The sequence below is a fragment of the Palaemon carinicauda genome, unplaced genomic scaffold (genome assembly GCF_036898095.1).
Source record: "Palaemon carinicauda isolate YSFRI2023 unplaced genomic scaffold, ASM3689809v2 scaffold51, whole genome shotgun sequence".
Classification (NCBI taxonomy): domain Eukaryota; kingdom Metazoa; phylum Arthropoda; class Malacostraca; order Decapoda; family Palaemonidae; genus Palaemon; species Palaemon carinicauda.
The window spans coordinates 122786-147457 of record NW_027171773.1 but is presented as its reverse complement, the minus strand read 5'-3'; the positions used below and the strand labels follow the sequence as shown (position 1 = coordinate 147457).

Genomic DNA, 24672 nt, shown 5'->3' with positions numbered 1-24672 from the left:
AACCATTTCTATTATTGGATTTATTGTTATTGTCATGCTCTCTACCTGATTCTTATTTTGATCTTGTTAGTCACTTTGTATGGCAGGGTCCCACCCCACTCGCATCTCTTCTCACCACATCCATCCATCCATCTGATCTGCAGATGCCCCACACTCCTCCTCCCCATTACTTTAATGTTCTTAGCTTTGTTTATTGGTTCCAACTCCTCTCTTCTTATTACATGGTCTTAGTATCTCACAAGAGCTTCCCTAGCCGTATCTTTTATGTTACATACAACACACATTCTTATATCCTAACACTCCTTCCTTTCCAGTAGTGATATTCTAATAATCCATCTCGCCATCCTCATCTCGATTCTTTCCAACTGTCCCTCTTCTGTTCTTCTAAGTGCCCAAGTTTCTGCCCCATATAATAGTACAAGCCTGATGATTGTCTTGTAGATCTTCAGTTTGAGTCTTAAAGACATTTTCCTTTTTAAAACAACTTGATTACTTCTCTCCATATTCACCATGCTTCTTTCTCTGTGACTCACTGTTTTCTCAGTATTATCCTCCATTTGTTAATATTGATCCAATGTAGTTTAAACTCGTTGTTCTGTTATATCACTGTACCATCTTCCCCTTGAATGTTTACTTTTTCTTATACTTCTCAACTACTAATTATCTCTTTCTTTCTGATGTTCACCTTCATTCTTTTCCTTTCTAGAGTTCCTTTTCATGCTAAAAATCTTTCATGTAGGTCATGTATGTCTATCAACACACTCTACCTTCCTTTTACTGCTTTTTCTGTTATCTTAAATACAGTTTCCAAAAGCTTTAATCCTTTGTAGTTCCCACAGTGGTTTTTTTGTTCATACAATTTAATCATCCAACTCTTTTTCTAGTCACTTGGTATTTCCTTTACATCCCAAGTCTTTTCCAAGTGTGCGCACCCACTCAACTTAGTCAGCTTTGTAATATTCATACTCTGTTACTACTTATAACTCAATATTTTTTACTCAATGTTACCCTTATACTCCTGACTTCTGTGAGTTTTTGGCAAAGGTAAACATTCCTTTCAGCTTCCATTATATCTGATGTGATGATGTTAATCACAAAGTCAAAGATGTAGGGACCAAAAGCTAATCCTTAGTGTAGACAAACTCTCATCTTGAAAATTTCTGTACTTGATCATATAACCTCCACCACTGTATCTTTAGCCATCTTATCTTTTCCCCTTCTTGACTAGTCTGCTCTTAAAGCCTGACAACAATAAGCTGCATTGCATACTAACATTTTTGGCCTTTTTTGTCTTGAAATTTATCACTTCTTTTAGACTGGGCTTTTACCACAGTATGTGTTGTTAATTGTCATAGAAAAGACCATTGCAAACATACTATTAGTTTTTCTTCGTTCATTTTTCTACTGCTGTGTCATTGGTGATGCTTGTTGATATTTACATGATGACATTCAATATGGCCATTTAGGTCACCTATAATGAATATAAAGTACTTTCTTCCAATTTATTTGATTCTTTCCTATCTCTCATTGCATTCAAAATACTTAATGCTCACCACAGCTCTTATGTTAATCTCCTTAGCCTGGTCTCCTCTTCATCTTCTCCCTTGTACTCAAAAGATGCCTACTTACTTCCCCTATGTAACATATGCCTCTTCCTCACTTAGCCTGGTCATTTAAAAGTACCCATCTTCACATACTGGACTTGTTTCTTTAAACTCACATTTCCTTGATGCGGTAACGTTCAGGATACTATACATGTTTTTAGCATATATGTTTCCCTTATTCAGATGGTTAGCTTTTCACCAGCCCTCTCCATTTAACTGGGGTTTGGATTTCTTCCCTAACCATTCCACAGTCCAACACAGTACCGACTTCTCTTCATTCTCTATTCCAATCCATCATCATAAACATTTAGCATTCCTATCCATGATACTAAATCCCACATGGTTGTTCCTTTTACATAAAAGTTTATCTAATTTTAACACTTAATTCATTAATACTTGGTTTTATGGTTTATATTTTACCATTAAAATCAATTAACATAGTTAGATTCAGCATGTTCGTTCATTTCAGTACTCCCCTCCCTAGTAGTATACCCTCAGACTAAAAGTAGTTTATTCAGTATATAGTAGCTCCAAGGTATCTTCATTTTCTGTACTCTTATGTAGCTTAGTTTATGATATTGATTAGTGGCTCAGGTGTGAACTTATACAGACTTGAACACTTATTCCAAATTCTTCTGATACACTTATTTTTTTCACTAGCTCTTGTGTTATGATGCAGTAACTTCACTAGCTCAAAACAAATGTTTCACAGTTCTTACAAGGTATTGTACTTTTGCGGAAAAGTGCTGTAGTTACTTCGTCAAGACTCTTTTTAATATCTCTTGGAGGTAGTGAAATAGATAGATGCCAGTTTTTCAAAATACTGTATCCTCAGCCATTTCTCAAACTGCTGCTGCTAATATATCTACAGTTAACACACGCATTCTTATTTCTTTAATTCTTTCACAATTTACTGTATCTCCCCTTCTTTTATGCCATCTACAAATTGCTTGCTCTGGTTTTAATCAGCTTTTTATTACCCACTTTTAACAAATATTTTTTGGGGGGCAGCCCTTTTAGCCTCCTGAAATGTTTTATATTCTGCCAGTTTCGTTATCATACAGTATCAAGTTATTTCCTTTATTCAGATGTTTTAAAAGCAACTTTTATTGTTCCAATGTCTTTCATTTCTTCATCCTTTATATACTTTTTTATCTTCAACTTTTAGATCTCTTTAACCACATTGCTTTTTTGAATAATTACACTTTTCTTTGTTGTGCTGAGATCCCTCCTAAATTATCTTCCTTTCTTTTCTACATTCTTGATATCTTGATGGTCTCTCCATAGCAATAGTTTCTGGATTAACTAATTGAGTAAGTGCAAAGTGTTGGGACTCAACTTTATTCTGGTTTCTACAGCAGAATGTTTTCAATGTTTCCTCTCAAAGTCATCGTATTCAAATACAGCACTCTACAGTGCTGTATAAACTTTCTTTTTTTTCCACTTCATTGTCATATAAAGCACACCTCATAGCTTCCTTTTTTATTCTATCTTTGCCTTTCAATTTCTGCATATTTAGTCCAATCATTTCCTTTATTGCATTTATTGTTATTGTCTTACTCTCTACCTGATTCTTCTTTTGATCTTGTTAGTCACTTTGTATGGCAGAGTCCCACCCCACTCGCATATCTTCTCACCACATCCATCCATCTGACCTGCAGATGCCCCACACTCCTCCTCCCCATTACTTTCATGTTCTTAGCTTTGTTTATTGGTTCCACCTCCTCTCTTCTTATTACATGGTCTTAGTATCTCAAAAGAGCTTCCCTAGCCGTATCTTTTATGTTATATACAACACACATTCTTATATCCTAACTCTCCTTCCTTTCCAGTAGTTGTGTTCCCCTCTCTTCTCTTAAGTGCCCAAGTTTCTGCCCCATATAATAGTACAAGCCTGATGATTGTCTTGTAGATCTTCAGTTTGAGTCTTAACCCGAGAAATGCGGCAATGTCATTTTACTACAGTCCCGTGGTGCGGCTATCTTGACAAAAATACAATGTTTCATAATCTAACCCATAACTATACCAATGTTTTTGTAATTACTTCGTGCATGTATCATCCAAATATTTTATCCTACATTTTGTTTGTTAATTTGTTATAAACCATCAAAGTTAATTTTAAAGCGCGACGTGGTATCTTACGTGATGGCCAATGGGTGAGTCTGGATTGTCTTTCATGGGTAGGGGGGATGGGTAGTATGATGGGTATCACCAACGGTATCAGGGGACTGTTTGCGCCCGGTAGAGGTTAGCGATTTTTATTTACTATATTCCGTACTATGTAATGAAGGTTTTTGGCTATTTTTAACAAATACCCTTTACTAAATATTGAAAAGTGTCTTGATAAAAAAAATACTTTATATTTTCAAGTCCTATGATATAGAATTGTATCTATTCCTGAAATAATAATGATAATTTTAGTTGATGTAGTCACATTTACAATTTACAAACTCTTTATTTGCTTCGTTTTTTCCCTTTATCTACTCATAAAGTGACTGTTGTTACCATTGCAATTATTTTAAATCTGTTCAAAATAATATATCATATTTAGAGAGAATACATATTTTTACTTACAATTTTGATAAACCAATTTAGAATATTTGAAGGAACAAACCGATTAAAAGTAATGCAATATCATAGTGTTTTACAAATATATATATATATATATATATATATATATATATATATATATATATATATATATATATATATATATATATATATATATATATATATATATATATATATATATATATATATATATATATATTACAATTTTGATAAACCAATTTAGAATATTTGAAGGAACAAACCGATTAAAAGTAATGCAATATCATAGTGTTTTACAAATATATATATATATATATATATATATATATATATATATATATATATATATATATATATATATATATATATATATATATTAGTTGTAACCTAAAATGTCATAATATTTAAAGTACATAAAGAGAGCAATAATTATATCATATTGAAAACATGATAATTATTATTGGAATCTTGTATAGATAAGCATAGTAACTAATAAACTCATGATCTGGCCTATGCGTTCAGACTAATTACAGTAGGTTTTTATGACATTTTTAAGCATTTGTATATAGTAATGCGTATATCAAAAGCATCACAGCATATTAAAATATACAGTATTTACGGTATATACAAAAGATATAGAAAATTCCTATTGTGGATATACATAATGAAAACAGGCAATATAAAAAATTTCTTAAAAAGATTATTCTCTCTCTCTCTCTCTCTCTCTCTCTCTCTCTCTCTCTCTCTCTCTCTCTCTCTCTCTCTCTCTCTCTCTCTCTCTCTCTCTCTCTCTCTCAATATTTATTTTGGGTATGCCAGTGACAAAAGCAGTCGGTTGGACATTAAGGCACATTACATTACATAATAATAGTAACTCATACTCCTTGTAAACAACCCTCCAGTTACTTATAATAAAATTATACTTTGTAAACAAACACTCGCGGATATTCAAAACAAAAACATTCGTTATTGTTGTCGTTTATATAAAACTAGGCAACCGCCGTCCTGACGTAGGATTTGAGAGTTGCCACAGGTTTTATTTCCCTCCCTATACAATATATTACGATGTGATATCGTTGGTGTGTATGTGTATGTATAATGTTATATGTTTTTTTTTTCATCATTTGTGTTTCTAATATGTTAATATAAAACCAGTTTTAACTGAAAATAATTACAATTCGCCTTTTTCTCTTGCAAAAAAGTTGAAGTCCATATAAGGAGAGGTTTTATATTATACATAATTATATAGGTAAAATAAAGTTATAAACATTAAAATTTCTACCAGAAATATTATTTTATCATAAGAAAAATAATAAAAGTCGAATAAGTTCACAAGGGAATTTGCAAGAAGAGAGAGAAAATTGCGCTCTGAAGAGGCTTATAGCAGTCTCCCATACAGCCGCTCAAGAGGCTTGTAGCAGTTCTCGGGTTAAAGACATTTTCCTTTCTAAAACAACTTGATTACATCTCTCCAATTTTACCATGCTTCTTTCTCTGTGACTCACTACTTTGTCAGTATTATCCTCCATTTGTTAATATTGATCCAATGTAGTTTAAACTCGTTGTTCTGTTATATCACTGTACCATCTTCCCCTTGAATGTCTACTTTTTCTTATACTTCTCAACTACTAATTATCTCTGTCTTTCTGATGTTCACCTTCATTCTATTCCTTTCTAGAGTTCTTTTTCATGCTAAAAATCTTTCATGTAGGTCATGTATGTTTATCAACACACTCAACCTTCCTTTTACTGCTTTTTCTGGTATCTTGAATACAGTTTCCAAAAGCTTTAATCCTTTGTAGTTCCCACAGTTGTTTTTTGTTCATACAATTTAATCATCCAATTCTCTTCCTAGTCACTTGGTATATCCTCTACATTCCAAGTCTTTTCCAATAGTGTGTGCACCCACTCAACTTAGTCAGCTTTGTAATATTCATACTCTGTTACTACTTGTAACTCAATATTTTTTACTCAATGTTACCCTTATATTCCGGACTTCTGTGAGTTTTTGGCAAAGGTAGACATTCCTTTCAGCTTCCACTATATCTGATGTGATGACGTTAATCACAAAGTCAAAGATGTAGGGACCAAAAGCTAATCCTTTGTGTAGAACAACTCTCATCTTGAAAATTTCTGTACTTCTTGATCATATAACCTCCACCACTGTATCTTTAGCCATGTTATCTTTCCCACGTCTTAACTAGTCTGCTCTTAAAGCCTAACAACAATAAGCTGTATTGCATACTAACACTTTTGCCTTTTTTTTGTCTTGAAATTTATCACTTCTGTTAGACCGCACCTTCACAACAGTATGTGTTGTTAATTGCCGTAGAAAAGACCATTGCATTTCTTTGTTCATTTTTCTACTGCTGTGTCCTTGGTGATGCTCTTTGATATTTACATGATGACATTCAATGTGGCCATTTAGGTCACCTATAATGAATATAAGGTACTTTCTTCCAATTTATTTGATTCATTCCTATCTCTCATTGCATTCAAAATACTTACTGCTCACCACAGCTCTTATGTTAATCTCCTTAGCCTGGTCTCCTCTTCATCTTCTCTCTTGTACTCAAAAGATGCCTACTTACTTCCTCTATGTAACATGTGCCTCTTCCTCACTTGGGGCTTGGTCATTTAAAAGTACCCATCTTCACCTACTGGACTTGTTTCTTTAAACTCACATTTCCTTGATGCAGTAGCGTTCAGGATACTATACATGTTTTTAGCATATATGTTTCCCTTATTCAGATGGTTAGCTTTTCACCAGCCCTCACCGTTTAAGTGGCTTTGGCCCTCTTCCCTAACCATTCCGCAGTCCAACACAGTACCAACTTTTCTCCATTCTCTAGTCCAATCCATCATCTTAAACATTTAGCATTCCTATCGATGATGCTTCCTTTTACATAAAAGTTTATCTAATTTGAACATTTGATTCATTAGTACCTGGTTTTATGGTTTATATTTTACCATTAAAATAAATTAACATAGTTAGATCCTGCATGTTCATTCATTTCAGTACTCCCCTCCCTACCAGTATACCCTCAGACTCGGGTCTTTCTGTCACTAGTCCTGATAGCCTTAACAGAGGTTCTTGGTTTTCTTCTTGTGATCAATATACTAAGAACGCTTTCATCCTATTCCTCCTTGAGGCTTTTTGAGTATTCAGTGCTCATTAGAATATTGTTTCTCAAAGGTAACAGAAATGTGTTATCTCAAAGACTTGAATGCTCTCTTCCATACATAGGCTTCTGATACATTTCCGTCAATGAAAAAGTCATATTTTTGAGAACTTTGGCATCGCTTGTGACCCTATCTGTTAAATATTATATTATACATAGTTCAGAGTTCATCCATACTACTTTCCCACAGCTTACATATACAGTAGTCAATTTCCACACTGTACTTGCAGTCTTTGGGGTGTATGTATGATAGCGGCCACCTTTATGTATTATAACAACTAACTTAGAATACGGCAGTGTAAGGGGGCCCCCTGTTAGGTAAGTAGGTAAGGACACGGCTTGTAGGTTAGGTTAGGGGGGAAAATTTAGGTTAGTCGATGTCCATCTTTAATCCACACAGAAGGAACTGGCCGCTGACATACAAAGGCTCCCAATCTTTATACAGTCATGCCTCAAGTGGGGTTTACACGGTCGAACAGTTTGTTGAACCCCATTGTGTCGAACAGTTTGTCGAACCCCATTGTGTCGAACAGTTTGTCGAACCCCATTGTGTCGAACAGTTTGTCGAACCCCATTGTGTCGAACAGTTTGTCGAACCCCATTGTTACACCTGCTTGTCAAACGGCTCGAAGAGGTGGTCAGAGCCACAAATGCATAAGGTTTGTGGAAAATAAAGCCCTGCCCACAAAAGTCAGGCGAGAACAGGCTTTCCTTGAACCGTTTGACTATCGTGTACAACCAAATACACCATTCACACGTTCGAACATCACTCCAAACACTTGTCGACGAAGCGTTCGACCGTGTAAACCCGCCTTTATAAATGACTAGAAAATGTGAAGAAAATTCTCCCATTTTCTATGCACGAGAGAGGAAATGGCCGCTGATATACAAAGCCTCCTAGTCTTTACTTCCTCTTCTAGGCACTAACAGGTTTTAATTAGTCTCTCTAATCCAGGGTTCCAGTTTTAAAACCTTTTCTATAAGAAGATACTGCCAACCTGCTAACACTAAGTAGTTTATACAGTGTATAGTAGCTCAAAGGTATCTTCATATCTATACCCTTATGTAGCTAAGTTTATTGCACTGTAGAGCAGCTCAGGACTGAACTTGTACAGACTTGAACACTTATTTCAAATTTATCTGATACTCTTGTCATTGATTTCACTCTAGCTCTTGTGTTATAATGCAGAAACTTCACTAGCTCGATGTGTTGCCCTGACCAACCTCTTGTCTTCATATCTATGTAATGTCAGGATGCCAGAAAACTTTCAATCAATTAATCATATCTAGGTACTGTTACATGCCATACAAAGTCTTACAATTATGTTTCACAGTCTGCTTTTCCTTCCTTTAAGGTACTGGTCTTTTGCAGTAGAGTACTGTAGTTACACCATAAAGACTGTTTTTAATACCTTTTGGAAGTAAATAAATAGATAGATGCCAGTTTTTCAAAATATCCTCAGCCATTTCTCAAACTGCTGCTGCAGTTAACTCGAGCATTAATATTTGTTTTATTCATTCATAATTTACTGTATCTCCCCTTCTTTTATGCTGTCTATAAATTTCTGGTTCTGGTCTCAATCAGCTTTTTTATGACTTACTTTTAGTAAATAATTAGTTTTGGGAGCCTTTTTAGCTTCCTGAAATGTTGTATTACATTCTGCCAGTTTCTTTATCATACAGTATCAAGGTAGTTTCCTTATTCAGATGGTTTAAAAACAACTCGCCTTATTGTTCCAATGTCTTTCTTTTTCTTCATCCTTTATATACTTTTTTATCTTCAACTTTTAGATCTCTAACCGTATTGCTTTTTTGAATAATTCCACTTTTGTTTGTTGTGTTGAGATCCCTCCTAAATTATCTTCTTTTCTTTTTTAAGTTCTTGATATCTTGATGGTCCCTCCATAGCAATAGTTTCTGGATTAACTGATTGAGTAAGTGCAAAGTGTTGGGACTCAACTTTATTCTGGTTTCTACAGCAGAATGTTTTCAATGTTTCCTCTCAAAGTCATCGTATTCAAATACAGCACTCTACAATGTTGTATAAACTTTCTTTTTTTCCACTTTATTGTCATATAAAGCCCACCTCATAGCTTCCTTTTTTTATTCTATATTTGCCTTTCAATTTCTGCATATTTAGTCCAACCATTTCCTTTATTGCATTTATTGTTATTGTCTTACTCTCTACCTGATTCTTCTTTTGATCTTGTTAGTCACTTTGTATGGCAGAGTCCCACCCCACTCGCATATCTTCTCACCACATCCATCCATCTGACCTGCAGATGCCCCACACTCCTCCTCCCCATTACTTTCATGTTCTTAGCTTTGTTTATTGGTTCCACCTCCTCTCTTCTTATTACATGGTCTTAGTATCTCAAAAGAGCTTCCCTAGCCGTATCTTTTATGTTATATACAACACACATTCTTATATCCTAACTCTCCTTCCTTTCCAGTAGTTGTGTTCTCCTCTCTTCTCTTAAGTGCCCAAGTTTCTGCCCCATATAATAGTACAAGCCTGATGATTGTCTTGTAGATCTTCAGTTTGAGTCTTAAAGACACTTTCCTTTCTAAAACAACTTTATTACATCTCTCCAATTTTACCATGCTTCTTTCTCTGTGACTCACTACTTTGTCAGTATTATCCTCCATTTGTTAATATTGATCCAATGTAGTTTAAACTCGTTGTTCTGTTATATCACTGTACCATCTTCCCCTTGAATGTCTACTTTTTCTTATACTTCTCAACTACTAATTATCTCTGTCTTTCTGATGTTCACCTTCATTCTATTCCTTTCTAGAGTTCCTTTTCATGCTAAAAATCTTTTACGTAGGACATGTATGTTTATCAACACACTCAACCTTCCTTTTACTGCTTTTTCTGGTATCTTAAATACAGTTTCCAAAAGCTTAAATCTTTTGTAGTTCCCACAGTTGTTTTTTTTTCCATAAAATTTAATCATCCAATTCTCTTCCTAGTCACTTAGTATTTCCTCTAAATCCCAAGTCTTTTCCAATAGTGTGTGCACCCACTCAACTTAGTCAGCTTTGTAATATTCATACTCTTTTACTACTTGTAACTCAATATTATTTACTCAATGTTACCCTTATACTCCTGACTTCTGTGAGTTTTTAGCAAAGGTAAACATTCCTTTCAGCTTCCATTATATCTGATGTGATGACGTTAATCACAAAGTCAAAGATGTAGGGACCAAAAGCTAATCCTTAGTGTAGAACAACTCTCATCTTGAAAATTTCTGTACTTTTTGATCATATAACCTCCACCCTGTATCTTTAGCCATGTTATCTTTTCCCCTTCTTAACTAGTCTGCTCTTAAAGCCTGACAACAATAAGCTGCATTGCATACTAACCCTTTTGCCCTTTTTTGTCTTGAAATTTATCACTTCTTTTAGATGGTGCCTTCACCACAGTATGTGTTGTTAATTGTCGTAGAAAAGACCATTGCAAATATACTATTAGTTTTTTTTTTGTTTTTTTTTCTACTGCTGTGTCCTTTGTGATGCTTGTTAATATTTGCATGATGACATTCAATGTGGCCATTTAGGTCACCTATAATGAATATGGGGTACTTTCTTCCAATTTATTTGATTCATTCTTATCTCTCATTGCATTCAAAATACTTAATGCTCACCACAGCTTTTGTTAACATCCTTAGCCTGGTCTCCTCTTCATCTTCTCTCTTGTACTCAAAAGATGCCTACTTACTTCCTCTATGTAACATGTGCCTCTTCCTCACTAGGCCTGGTCATTTAAAAGTCCCCATCTTCACCTACTGGACTTGTTTCTTTAAACTCACATTTCCTTGACGTGGTAACGTTCAGGATAATATACATGTTTTTAGCATATATGTTGCCCTTATTCAGATGGTTAGCTTTTCACCAGCCCTTTCCGTTTAACTGGGCCTTGGACCTCTTCCCTAACCATTCCACAGTCCAACACAGTACCAACTTTTCTCCATTCTCTATTACAATCCATCATCTTGAACATTTAGCATTCCTATCCATGATGCTAAATCCCACATGCTTGTTCCTTTTACATAAAAGTTTATCTAATTTTAACACTTGATTCATTAATACCTGGTTTTATGGTTTATATTTTACCATTAAAATAAATTAACATAGTTAGATCCTGCATGTTCATTCATTTCAGTACTCCCTCCCTACCAGTATACCCTCAGACTCAGGTCTTTCTGTCACTAGTCCTGATAGCCTTAACTGAGGTTCTTGGTTTTCTTCTGATCAATATACATAGAACTCTGTCATCCTATTCCTCCTTGAGGCTTTTTGGATATTACGTGCTCATTAGAATATTGTTTCTCAAAGGTAACAGAAATGTGTTATCTCAAAGACTTGAATGCTCTCTTCCATTCATAGGCTTCTGATACATTTCCGTCAATGAAAAAGTCATATTTATGAGAACTTTGGCATCGCTTGTGACCCTATCTGTTAAACAGTATGCTATACATAATTCATAGTTCATCCATACTACTTTCCTACAGCATACATATACAGTAGTCAATTTCCACACTGTACTTGCAGTCTTTGGGGTGTATGTATGATAGCAGCCACCTGTATGTATTATTACAACTAACTTAGAATACGGCAGCGTAAGGGTGCCCCCTGTTAGGTAAGTAGGTAAGGACACAGCTTGTAGGTTAGGTTAGGGGGGAAAATTTAGGTTAGTCGATGTCCATTTTTAATCCACACAGGAGGAACTGGCCGGTGACATACAAAGGCTCCCAATCTTTATACAGTCATGCCTCAAGTGGGGTTTACACGGTCGAACAGTTTGTCGAACCCCATTGTTGCACCTGCTTGTCAAATGGCTCGTAGAGGTGGTCAGAGCCACAAATGCATAAGGTTTGTGGAAAATAAAGCCCTGCCCACAAAAGTCAGGCGAGAACAGGCTTTCCTTGAACCGTTTGACTAACGTTTACAACCAAATACACCATTCACACGTTCGAACATCACTCCAAACACTTGTCGACGAAGCGTTCGACCGTGTAAACCCACCTTTATAAACGACTAAAAAATGTGAAGAAAATTCTCCCATTTTCTATGCACGAGAGAGGAAATGGCCGCTGATATACAAAGCCTCCCAGTCTTTTCTTCCTCTCCTAGGCACTAACAGGTTTTAATTAGTCTCTCTAATCCAGGGTTCCAGTTTTAAAACCTTTTCTATAAGAAGATACTGCCAACCTGCTAACACTAAGTAGTTTATACAGTGTATAGTAGCTCAAAGGTATCTTCATATCTATACCCTTATGTAGCTAAGTTTATTGCACTGTTGAGCAGCTCAGGACTGAACTTATACAGACTTGAACACTTATTTCAAATTTGTCTGATACTCTTGTCATTGATTTCACTCTAGCTCTTGTGTTATAATGCAGAAACTTCACTAGCTCGATGTGTTGCCCTGACCAACCTCTTGTCTTCATATCTAGGTGATGCCAGAAAACTTTCAATCAATCAATCATATCTAGGTACTGTTACATGCCATACAAAGTCTTACAATTATGTTTCACAGTCTGCTTTTCCTTCCTTTAAGGTACTGTTCTTTTGCAGTAGAGTACTGTAGTTACACCATAAAGACTGTTTTTAATACCTTTTGGAAGTGAATAAATAGATAGATGCCAGTTTTTCAAAATATCCTCGGCCATTTCTCAAACTGCTGCTGCAGTTAACTCGAGCATTAATATTTCTTTTATTCATTCATAATTTACTGTATCTCCCCTTCTTTTATGCTGTCTATAAATTTCTGGTTCTGGTCTCAATCAGCTTTTTTATGACTTTTAGTAAATAATTAGTTTTGGGAGCCTTTTTAGCTTCTTGAAATGTTGTATTACATTCTGCCAGTTTCTTTATCATACAGTATCAAGGTAGTTTCCTTATTCAGATGGTTTAAAAACAACTCGCCTTATTGTTCCAATGTCTTTCTTTTTCTTCATCCTTTATATACTTTTTTATCTTCAACTTTTAGATCTCTAACCGTATTGCTTTTTTGAATAATTCCACTTTTGTTTGTTGTGTTGAGATCCCTCCTAAATTGTCTTCTTTTCTTTTTTTAAGTTCTTGATATCTTGATGGTCCCTCCATAGCAATAGTTTCTGGATTAACTGATTGAGTAAGTGCAAAGTGTTGGGACTCAACTTTATTCTGGTTTCTACAGCAGAATGTTTTCAATGTTTCCTCTCAAAGTCATCGTATTCAAATACAGCACTCTACAATGTTGTATAAACTTTCTTTTTTTCCAGTTTATTGTCATATATAGCACACCTCATAGCTTCCTTTTTTTATTCTATATTTGCCTTTCAATTTCAGCCTATTTAGTCCAACCATTTCCTTTATTGCATTTATTGTTATTGCCATACTCTGTACCTGATTCTTCTTTTGATCTTGTTAGTCACTTTGTATGGCAGGGTCCCACCCCACTCGCATCTCTTCTCACCACATCCATCCATCTGATCTGCAGATGCCCCACACTCCTCCTCCCCATTACTTTCTTTTTCTTAGCTTTGTTTGTTGGTTCCACCTCCTCTTTTCTTATTACATGGTCTTAGTATCTCAAAAGAGCTTCCCTAGTCGTATCATTTATGTTACATATAACACACATTCTCATATCTTAACTCTCCTTCCTTTCCAGTAGTGACATTTTAATAATTCATCTCGCCATCCTCATCTCGATTCCTTTCAACAGTCCCTCTTCTCTTCTCCTAAGTGCCCAAGTTTCTTTCTTAGCAAGGAACTGGAAGAAAAAGTATTAGGAGGTAGTAAGAAAACGTTATCAACGTGATAATAAAGCCTGATGATTGTCTTGTAGATCTTCAGTTTAAGTCTTAAAGACATTTTCCTTTCTAAAAAAACTTGATTACTTCTCTCCATATTCACCATGCTTCTTTCTCTGTGACTCACTGCTTTCTCAGTATTATCCTCCATTTGTTAATATTGATCCAATGTAGTTTAAACTCGTTGTTCTGTTATATCACTGTACCATCTTCCCCTTTGATTGTTTACTTTTTCTTATACTTCTCATCTACTAATTATCTGTCTTTCTGATGTTCACCTTCATTCTTTTCCTTTCTAGAGTTCCTTTTCATGCTAAAAATCTTTTATGTAGGTCATGTATGTCTATCAACACACTCAACCTTCCTTTTACTGCTTTTTCTGGTATCTTAAATACAGTTTCCAAAAGCTTAAATCTTTTGTAGTTCCCACAGTTGTTTTTTGTTCATACAATTTAATCATCCAATTCTCTTCCTAGTCACTTGGTATTTCCTCTACATCCCAAGTCTTTTCCAATAGTGTGTGCACCCACTCAACTTAGTCAGCTTTGTAATATTCATACTCTTTTACTACTTGTAACTCAATATTTTTTACTCAATGTTACCCTTATACTCCTGACTTCCTGACTACTGTGAGTTTTTTGAAAAGGTAAACATTCCTTTCAGCTTCCATTATATCTGATGTGATGACGTTAATCACAAAGTCAAAGATGTAGGGACCAAAAGCTAATCCTTAATGTAGACAAACTCTCATCTTGAAAATTTCTGTACTTCTTGATCAAATAACCTCCACCACTGTATCTTTAGCCATGTTATCTTTTCCCCTTCTTAACTAGTCTGCTCTTAAAGCCTGACAACAATAAGCTGCATTGCATACTAACCCTTTTGCCCTTTTTTGTCTTGAAATTTATCACTTCTTTTAGATGGTGCCTTCACCACAGAATGTGTTGTTAATTGTCGTAGAAAAGACCATTGCAAATATACTATTAGTTTTTTTTTGTTTATTTTTCTACTGCTGTGTCCTTTGTGATGCTTGTTAATATTTGCATGATGACATTCAATGTGGCCATTTAGGTCACCTATAATGAATATAAGGTACTTTCTTCCAATTTATTTGATTCATTCCTATCTCTCATTGCATTCAAAATACTTAATGCTCACCACAGTTTTTGTTAATCTCCTTAGCCTGGTCTCCTCTTCATCTTCTCCCTTGTACTCAAAAGATGCCTACTTACTTCCCCTATGTAACATATGCCTCTTCCTCACTTAGCCTGGTCATTTAAAAGTACCCATCTTCACCTACTGGACTTGTTTCTTTAAACTCACATTTCCTTGATGCGGTAACGTTCAGGATACTATACATGGTTTTAGCATATATGTTTCCCTTATTCAGATGGTTAGCTTTTCACCAGCCCTCTCCGTTTAACTGGGGTTTGGATTTCTTCCCTAACCATTCCACAGTCCAACACAGTACCAACTTCTCTTCATTCTCTATTCCAATCCATCATCATAAACATTTAGCATTCCTATTCATGATACTAAATCCCACATGGTTGTTCCTTTTACATAAAAGTTTATCTAATTTTAACACTTAATTCATTAATACTTGGTTTTATGGTTTATATTTTACCATTAAAATCAATTAACATAGTTAGATTCTGCATGTTCGTTCATTTCAGTACTCCCCTCCCTAGTAGTATACCCTCAGACTAAAAGTAGCCGAACTACGGGCCAACCAAGGGAAAGGCCCGTGCCAACAACAAGTGTTGGCTTTAATACCCCAACAACAACGACTAAAAGTAGTTTATTCAGTATATAGTAGCTCCAAGGTATCTTCATTTTCTGTACTCTTATGTAGCTTAGTTTATGATATTGATTAGTGGCTCAGGTGTGAACTTATACAGACTTGAACACTTATTCCAAATTCTTCTGATACACTTATTTTTTTCACTATCTCTTGTGTTATGATGCAGTAACTTCACTAGCTCAAAACAAATGTTTCACAGTTCTTACAAGGTATTGTACTTTTGCGGAAAAGTGCTGTAGTTACTTCGTCAAGACACTTTTTAATATCTCTTGGAGGTAGTGAAATAGATAGATGCCAGTTTTTCAAAATATCCTCGGCCATTTCTCCAACTGCTGCTGCTAATATATCTACAGTTAACACAAGCATTCTTATTTCTTTAATTCATTCACAATTTACTGTATCTCCCCTTCTTTTATGTCATCTACAAATTGCTTGTTCTGGTTTTAATCAGGTTTTTATTACCTACTTTTAATAAATATTTTTTTGGGGGGGCAGCCCATTTATTTTTTTGGGGGGGCAGCCCTTTTAGCCTCCTGAAATGTTTTATATTCTGCCAGTTTCGTTATCATACAGTATCAAGTTATTTTCTTTATTCAGATGTTTTAAAAGCAACTTTTATTGTTCCAATGTCTTTCATTTCTTCATCCTTTATATACTTTTTTTATCTTCAACTTTTAGATCTCTTTAACCACATTGCTTTTTTGAATAATTACACTTTTGTTTGTTGTGTTGAGATCCCTCCTAAATTGTCTTCTTTTCTTTTTTAAGTTCTTGATATCTTGATGGTCCCTCCATAGCAGTAGTTTCTGGATTAACTGATTGAGTAAGTGCAAAGTGTTGGGACTCAACTTTATTCTGGTTTCTACTGCAGAATGTTTTTAATGTTTCCTCTCAAAGTCATCGTATTCAAATACAGCACTCTATAGTGCTGTATAAACTTTCTTGTTTTTCCACTTTATTGTCATATAAAGCACACCTCATAGCTTCCTTTTTTATTCTATATTTACCTTTCAATTTCAGCATATTTAGTCCAACCATTTCCTTTATTGCATTTATTGTTATTGTCATACTCTCTACCTGATTCTTCTTTTGATATTGTTAGTTACTTTGTATGGCAGGGTCCCACCCCACTCGCATCTCTTCTCACCACATCCATCCATCTGACCTGCAGATGCCCCACACTCCTCCTCCCCATTACTTTCATGTTCTTAGCTATGTTTATTGGTTCCACCTCCTCTCTTCTTATTACATGGTCTTAGTATCTCAAAAGAGCTTCCCTAGCCGTATCTTTTATGTTATATACAACACACATTCTTATATCCTAACTCTCCTTCCTTTCCAGTAGTTGTGTTCTCCTCTCTTCTCTTAAGTTCCCAAGTTTCTGCCCCATATAATAGTACAAGCCTGATGATTGTCTTGTAGATCTTCAGTTTGAGTCTTAAAGACATTTTCCTTTCTAAAACAACTTGATTACATCTCTCCAATTTTACCATGCTTCTTTCTCTGTGACTCACTACTTTGTCAGTATTATCCTCCATTTGTTAATATTGATCCAATGTAGTTTAAACTCGTTGTTCTGTTATATCACTGTACCATCTTCCTCTTGAATGTCTACTTTTTCTTATACTTCTCATCTACTAATTATCTCTGTCTTTCTGATGTTCACCTTCATTCTTTTCCTTTCTAGAGTTCCTTTTCATGCTAAAAATCTTTTATATAGGTCATGTATGTCTATCAACACACTCAACCTTCCTTTTACTGCTTTTTCTGGTATCTTATATACAGTTTCCAAAAGCTTTAATCCTTTTGTAGTTCCCACAGTTGTTTTTGGTTCATACAATTTAATCATCCAATTCTCTTCCTAGTCACTTGGTATATCCTCTACATCCCAAGTCTTTTCCAATAGTGTGTGCACCCACTCAACTTAGTCAGCTTTGTAATATTCATACTCTGTTACTACTTGTAACTCAATATTTTTTACTCAATGTTACCCTTATATTCCGGACTTCTGTGAGTTTTTGGCAAAGGTAAACATTCCTTTCAGCTTCCATTATATCTGATGTGATGACGTTAATCACAAAGTCAAAGATGTAGGGACCAATAGCTAATCCTTAGTGTAGAACAACTCTCATCTCGAAAATTTCTGTACTTTTTGATCATATAACCTCCACCACTGTATCTTTAGCCATGTTATCTTTTCCCCTTCTTAACTAGTCTGCTCTTAAAGCCTGACAACAATAAGCTGCATTGCATACTAACATTTTTGCCCTTTTTTGTCTTGAAATTTATCTCTTCTGTTAGACGGCACCTTCACAACAGTATGTGTTGTTAATTGTCGTAGAAAAGACCATTGCAAATATACTATTAGTTTTTTTTGTTGATTTTTTTCACTGCTGTGTCCTTGGTGATGCTTGTTGATATTTACATGATGACATTCAATGTGGCCATTTAGGGCACCTATAATGAATATAAGGTACTTTCTTCCAATTTATTTGATTCATTCCTATCTCTCATTGCATTCAAAATACTTAATGCTCACCACAGCTTTTTTCAATCTCCTTAGCCTGGTCTCCTCTTCATCTTCTCCCTTGTACTCAAAAGATGCCTACTTACTTCCTCTATGTAACATATGCCTCTTCCTCACTTAGCCTGGTCATTTAAAAGTACCCATCTTCACCTACTGGACTTGTTTCTTTAAACTCACATTTCCTTGATGTGGTAACGTTCAGGATAATATACATGTTTTTAGCATATATGTTTCCCTTATTCAGATGGTTAGCTTTTCACCAGCCTTCTCCGTTTAACAGGGCCTTGGTCCTCTTCCCTAACCATTCCACAGTTGAACACAGTACCAACTTTTCTCCATTCTCTAGTCCAATCCATCATCATAAACATTTAGCATTCCTATCCATGATGCTAAATCCCACATGCTTGTTTCTTTTACATAAAAGTTTATCTAATTTTCACACTTAATTCATTAATACCTGGTTTTATGGTTTACATTTTACCATTAAAATAAATTAACATAGTTAGATCCTGCATGTTCATTCATTTCAGTACTCCCCTCCCTATCAGTATACCCTCAGACTGTGGTCTACGGGCCAACCAAGGGAAAGGCCCGTGCCAACAACAAGTGTTGGCTTTAATACCCCAACAACAACGACTGTGGTCTTTCTGTCACTAGTCCTGATAGCCTTAACAGAGGTTCTTGGTTTTCTTCTGATCAATATAGTGAGAACGCTTTCATCCTATTCCTCCTTGAGGCTTTTTGAATATTCAGTGCTCATTAGAATATTGTTTTTCAAAGGTAACAGAAATGTGTTATCTCAAAGACTTGAACGCTCTCTTCCATATGTAGGTTTCTGATACATTTCCATCAATGAAAATATCATATTTTTGTGAACTTTGGCATAGCTTGTGACCCTATCTGTTAAACAGTATGCTATACATAATTCATAGTTCATCCATACTACTTTCCTACAGCATACATATACAGTAGTCAATTTCCACACTGTACTTGCAGTCTTTGGGGTGAATGTATGATAGCGGCCACCTTTATGTATTATTACAACTAACTTAGAATACGGCAGCGTAAGGGGGCCCCGTTAGGTAAGTAGGTAAGGACACGGCTTGTAGGTTAGGTTAGGGGGGAAAATTTAGGTTAGTCGATGTCCATCTTTAATCCACACAGAAGGAACTGGCCGCTGACATACAAAGGCTCCCAATCTTTATACAGTCATGCCTCAAGTGGGGTTTACACGGTCGAACAGTTTGTTGAACCCCATTGTGTCGAACAGTTTGTCGAACCCCATTGTGTCGAACAGTTTGTCGAACCCCATTGTTACACCTGCTTGTCAAACGGCTCGAAGAGGTGGTCAGAGCCACAAATGCATAAGGTTTGTGGACAATAAAGCCCTGCCCACAAAAGTCAGGCGAGAACAGGCTTTCCTTGAACCGTTTGACTATCGTGTACAACCAAATACACCATTCACACGTTCGAACATCACTCCAAACACTTGTCGACGAAGCGTTCGACCGTGTAAACCCGCCTTTATAAACGACTAGAAAATGTGAAGAAAATTCTCCCATTTTCTATGCACGAGAGAGGAAATGGCCGCTGATATACAAAGCCTCCCAGTCTTTACTTCCTCTTCTAGGCACTAACAGGTTTTAATTAGTCTCTCTAATCCAGGGTTCCAGTTTTAAAACCTTTTCTATAAGAAGATACTGCCAACCTGCTAACACTAAGTAGTTTATACAGTGTATAGTAGCTCAAAGGTATCTTCATATCTATACCCTTATGTAGCTAAGTTTATTGCACTGTAGAGCAGCTCAGGACTTAACTTGTACAGACTTGAACACTTATTTCAAATTTATCTGATACTCTTGTCATTGATTTCAATCTAGCTCTTGTGTTATAATGCAGAAACTTCACTAGCTCGATGTGTTGCCCTGACCAACCTCTTGTCTTCATATCTAGGTAATGTCAGGATGCCAGAAAACTTTCAATCAATCAATCATATCTAGGTACTGTTACATGCCATACAAAGTCTTACAATTATGTTTCACAGTCTGCTTTTCCTTCCTTTAAGGTACTGTTCTTTTGCAGTAGGGTACTGTAGTTACACCATAAAGACTGTTTTTAATACCTTTTGGAAGTAAATAAATAGATAGATGCCAGTTTTTCAAAATATCCTCGGCCATTTCTCAAACTGCTGCTGCAGTTAACTCGAGCATTAATATTTCTTTTATTCATTCATAATTTACTGTATCTCCCCTTCTTTTATGCTGTCTATAAATTTCTGGTTCTGGTCTCAATCAGCTTTTTTATGACTTACTTTTAGTAAATAATTAGTTTTGGGAGCCTTTTTAGCTTCCCGAAATGTTGTAATACATTCTGCCGGTTTCTTTATCATACAGTATCAAGGTAGTTTCATTATTCAGATGGTTTAAAAACAACTACCCTTAATGTCTTTCTTTTTCTTCATCCTTTATATACTTTTTTATCTTCAACTTTTAGATCTCTAACCATATTGCTTTTTTGAATAATTCCACTTTTGTTTGTTGTGTTGAGATCCCTCCTAAATTGTCTTCTTTTCTTTTTTAAGTTCTTGATATCTTGATGGTCCCTCCATAGCAATAGTTTCTGGATTAACTGATTGAGTAAGTGCAAAGTGTTGGGACTCAACTTTATTCTGGTTTCTACAGCAGAATGTTTTCAATGTTTCCTCTCAAAGTCATCGTATTCAAATACAGCACTCTACAATGTTGTATAAACTTTCTTTTTTCCACTTTATTGTCATATAAAGCCCACCTCATAGCTTCCTTTTTTTATTCTATATTTGCCTTTCAATTTCTGCATATTTAGTCCAACCATTTCCTTTATTGCATTTATTGTTATTGTCTTACTCTCTACCTGATTCTTCTTTTGACCTTGTTAGTCACTTTGTATGGCAGAGTCCCACCCCACTCGCATCTCTTCTCACCACATCCATCCATCTGACCTGCAGATGCCCCACACTCCTCCTCCCCATTACTTTCATGTTCTTAGCTTTGTTTATTGGTTCCACCTCCTCTCTTCTTATTACATGGTCTTAGTATCTCAAAAGAGCTTCCCTAGCCGTATCTTTTATGTTATATACAACACACATTCTTATATCCTAACTCTCCTTCCTTTCCAGTAGTTGTGTTCTCCTCTCTTCTCTTAAGTGCCCAAGTTTCTGTCCCATATAATAGTACAAGCCTGATGATTGTCTTGTAGATCTTCAGTTTGAGTCTTAAAGACATTTTCCTTTCTAAAACAACTTGATTACATCTCCAATTTTACCATGCTTCTTTCTCTGTGACTCACTACTTTGTCAGTATTATCCTCCATTTGTTAATATTGATCCAATGTAGTATAAACTCGTTGTTCTGTTATATCACTGTACCATCTTCCCCTTGAATGTCTACTTTTTCTTATACTTCTCAACTACTAATTATCTCTGTCTTTCTGATGTTCACCTTCATTCTATTCCTTTCTAGAGTTCTTTTTCATGCTAAAAATCTTTCATGTAGGTCATGTATGTTTATCAACACACTCAACCTTCCTTTTACTGCTTTTTCTGGTATCTTAAATACAGTTTCCAAAAGCTTTAATCCTGTGTAGTTCCCACAGTTGTTTTTTGTTCATACAATTTAATCATCCAATTCTCTTCCTAGTCACTTGGTATATCCTCTACATTCCAAGTTTTTTCCAATAGTGTGTGCACCCACTCAACTTAGTCAGCTTTGTAATATTCATACTCTGTTAATACTTGTAACTCAATATTTTTTACTCAATGTTACCCTTATATTCCGGACTTCTGTGAGTTTTTGGCAAAGGTAGACATTCCTTTCAGCTTCCACTATATCTGATGTGATGACGGTAATCACAAAGTCAAAGATGTAGGGACCAGAAGCTAATCCTTAGTGTAGACTAACTCTCATCTTGAAAATTTCTGTACTTTTTGATCATATAACCTCCACCACTGTATCTTAGCCATGTTATCTTTCCCACGTCTTAACTAGTCTGCTCTTAAAGCCTGACAACAATAAGCTGCATTGCATACTAACACTTTTGCCCTTTTTTGTCTTGAAATTTATCACTTCTGTTATATGGTGCCTTCACAACAGTATGTGTTGTTAATTGTCGTAGAAAAGACCATTGCAAATATACTATTTCTGGGTCGACCTGTGTCGCCCGGTGAAAAGGTCCTTCTTGTCACTTTTCTGATATAAACAACCTCCAAATATACCAGAGAAAGTTAAAGCATGGAATGCAGAGGTTACTACCCTCGCGCGAGCACCCCTAAGGGCGTCGTGTATAAAGAAAGGGCGTGTGAAAGCCACTATTCACAGGTCGTCTTCCATTTAGAATATTCCTTTGTCAATATACACAAGTGGGGTGTGCCGACACAGCGGTCCTAACTATATCAACCTGAGCCACCCCACCGACGCCCGACACCAGCGCCATCTGTCATCCTTCTTTTTGGACTCGAGTAGCGTGCTACCCCCTTTGCTTGTGCTGTGATTTAGCATTGTTTTGGACTGTTTTCCACCATGGCTGAAGCTCTCCTTACCCCTGCACCAATGTTAAGTACCCTAGATTAATTTTTTAATATCAGTGCCTTGGTATTCACGCCTTTCTTGGCGTTTTTGCGTGTTTTTGTTTGTGCGGTTTGCGGCTTAGGCAGCCATTAGCGCGTTCTCAATGCATTGTTTACATCACGCATTGTTTACATTGCATTTGGGTATATTTATATTTCTCATGTTCAGGTTCATTTCTAGTTTATTATTACTAGTCCTTGAACCTACTTGTTACGATTTATTTCGTTTTTAACATGAGTCGCTCCCGATTCCGATTTTGTTGTTGACGTTAGCGAAGAATAGCGTTCGGGGGGGGGGGGGGGGGGGGGGGTTGAGGGGGAACGTGAATGGCGGCTCGAAGAGCAGGCCTGGGGTATTTCACCTAAGAAAGGGGTTGACTGTAACACGACATGGCCGCAAACACTAAAATAACTACGCACTAGAATAGCTAGGAAGAGGAAGAGTAACCCACGGCACACAGTAAAAATAATAAAATTAATTATACGAGACGAGAGAGGGGGAGAAACCAGCTTCTTCCGGGGGGAACTAATTCCAAGATAAATGAATAAGATAATTGGGTAAAAATCCCAAAAACCGGGGGAAACTCCAGCCCCTCTCGTTAGGTTACTATACTCAATCCTAGTAAAAAACATGAACCCTAGTAAGGTAAAAATCATAAAACACATGTAAAAACAAACCGGTCCGTAGAAGTACAAAGGACTTAAAACTAGGTCTCATGTAGACTAGTCAGCAAAGAAGAGACGAAGATGGCCATGTAGGAAAGGAAATCCTTCCAGAGTAATGAAAGTGAAAGTAAAAAAAAAATGTCACGAAAACATACAAGTAACAACTAATGGCCGAGCGCTATTCTTTGCTAACGTCAACAATAAAATCGGACTCGGAGCGACTCATGTTGAAAACGAAATAAATCATAACAAGTAGGTTCAAAGACTAATAATAATAAAACTAGAAATGATCCTGAACATGAGAAATATAAATATACCCAAATGCAATGTAAACGATGCGTGATGTAAACAATGCGTTGAGGACGCGCTAATGGCTGCCTAAGCCGCAGACCGCACAAACAAAAACACGCTAAAACGCCAAGAAAGGCGTGAATACCAAGGCACTGATATTGAAAAATTAATCTAGGGTACTTAACATTGGTGCAGGGGTAAGGAGAGCTTCAGCCATGGTGGAAAACAGTCCAAAAAAATGCTAAATCACAGCACAAGCAAAGGGGGTAGTACACTACTCGTGTCCAAAAAGAAGGATGACAGATGGCGCTGGTGTCGGGCGTCGGTGGGGTGGCTCAGGTTGATATAGTTAGGACCGCTGTGTCGGCACACCCCACTTGTGTATATTGACAAAGGAATATTCTAAATGGAAGACGACCTGTGAATAGTGGCTTTCACACGCCCTTTCTTTATACACGACGCCCTTAGGAGTGCTTGCGCGAGGGTAGTAACCTCTGCATTCCATGCTTTAACTTTCTCTGGTATATTTGGAAGTTATTCATATCAGAAAAGTGACAAGAAGGACCTTTTCACCGGGCGACATAGGTCTCTCCCCAGAAATAGATTTTTCCTTCGTCAAAATCCCTTAGTTTTTCTTCGTTCATT

General features: G+C 36.1%; 1 long non-coding RNA gene across 1 annotated transcript in view; it reads left to right on the top strand.

Moving 5' to 3' along the window:
- The window catches only part of LOC137637059 (uncharacterized), a 216779-nt gene that overhangs the window by 174193 nt on the left and 17914 nt on the right, over positions 1-24672 (top strand). The gene's annotated exons all lie outside the window — the stretch shown is intronic.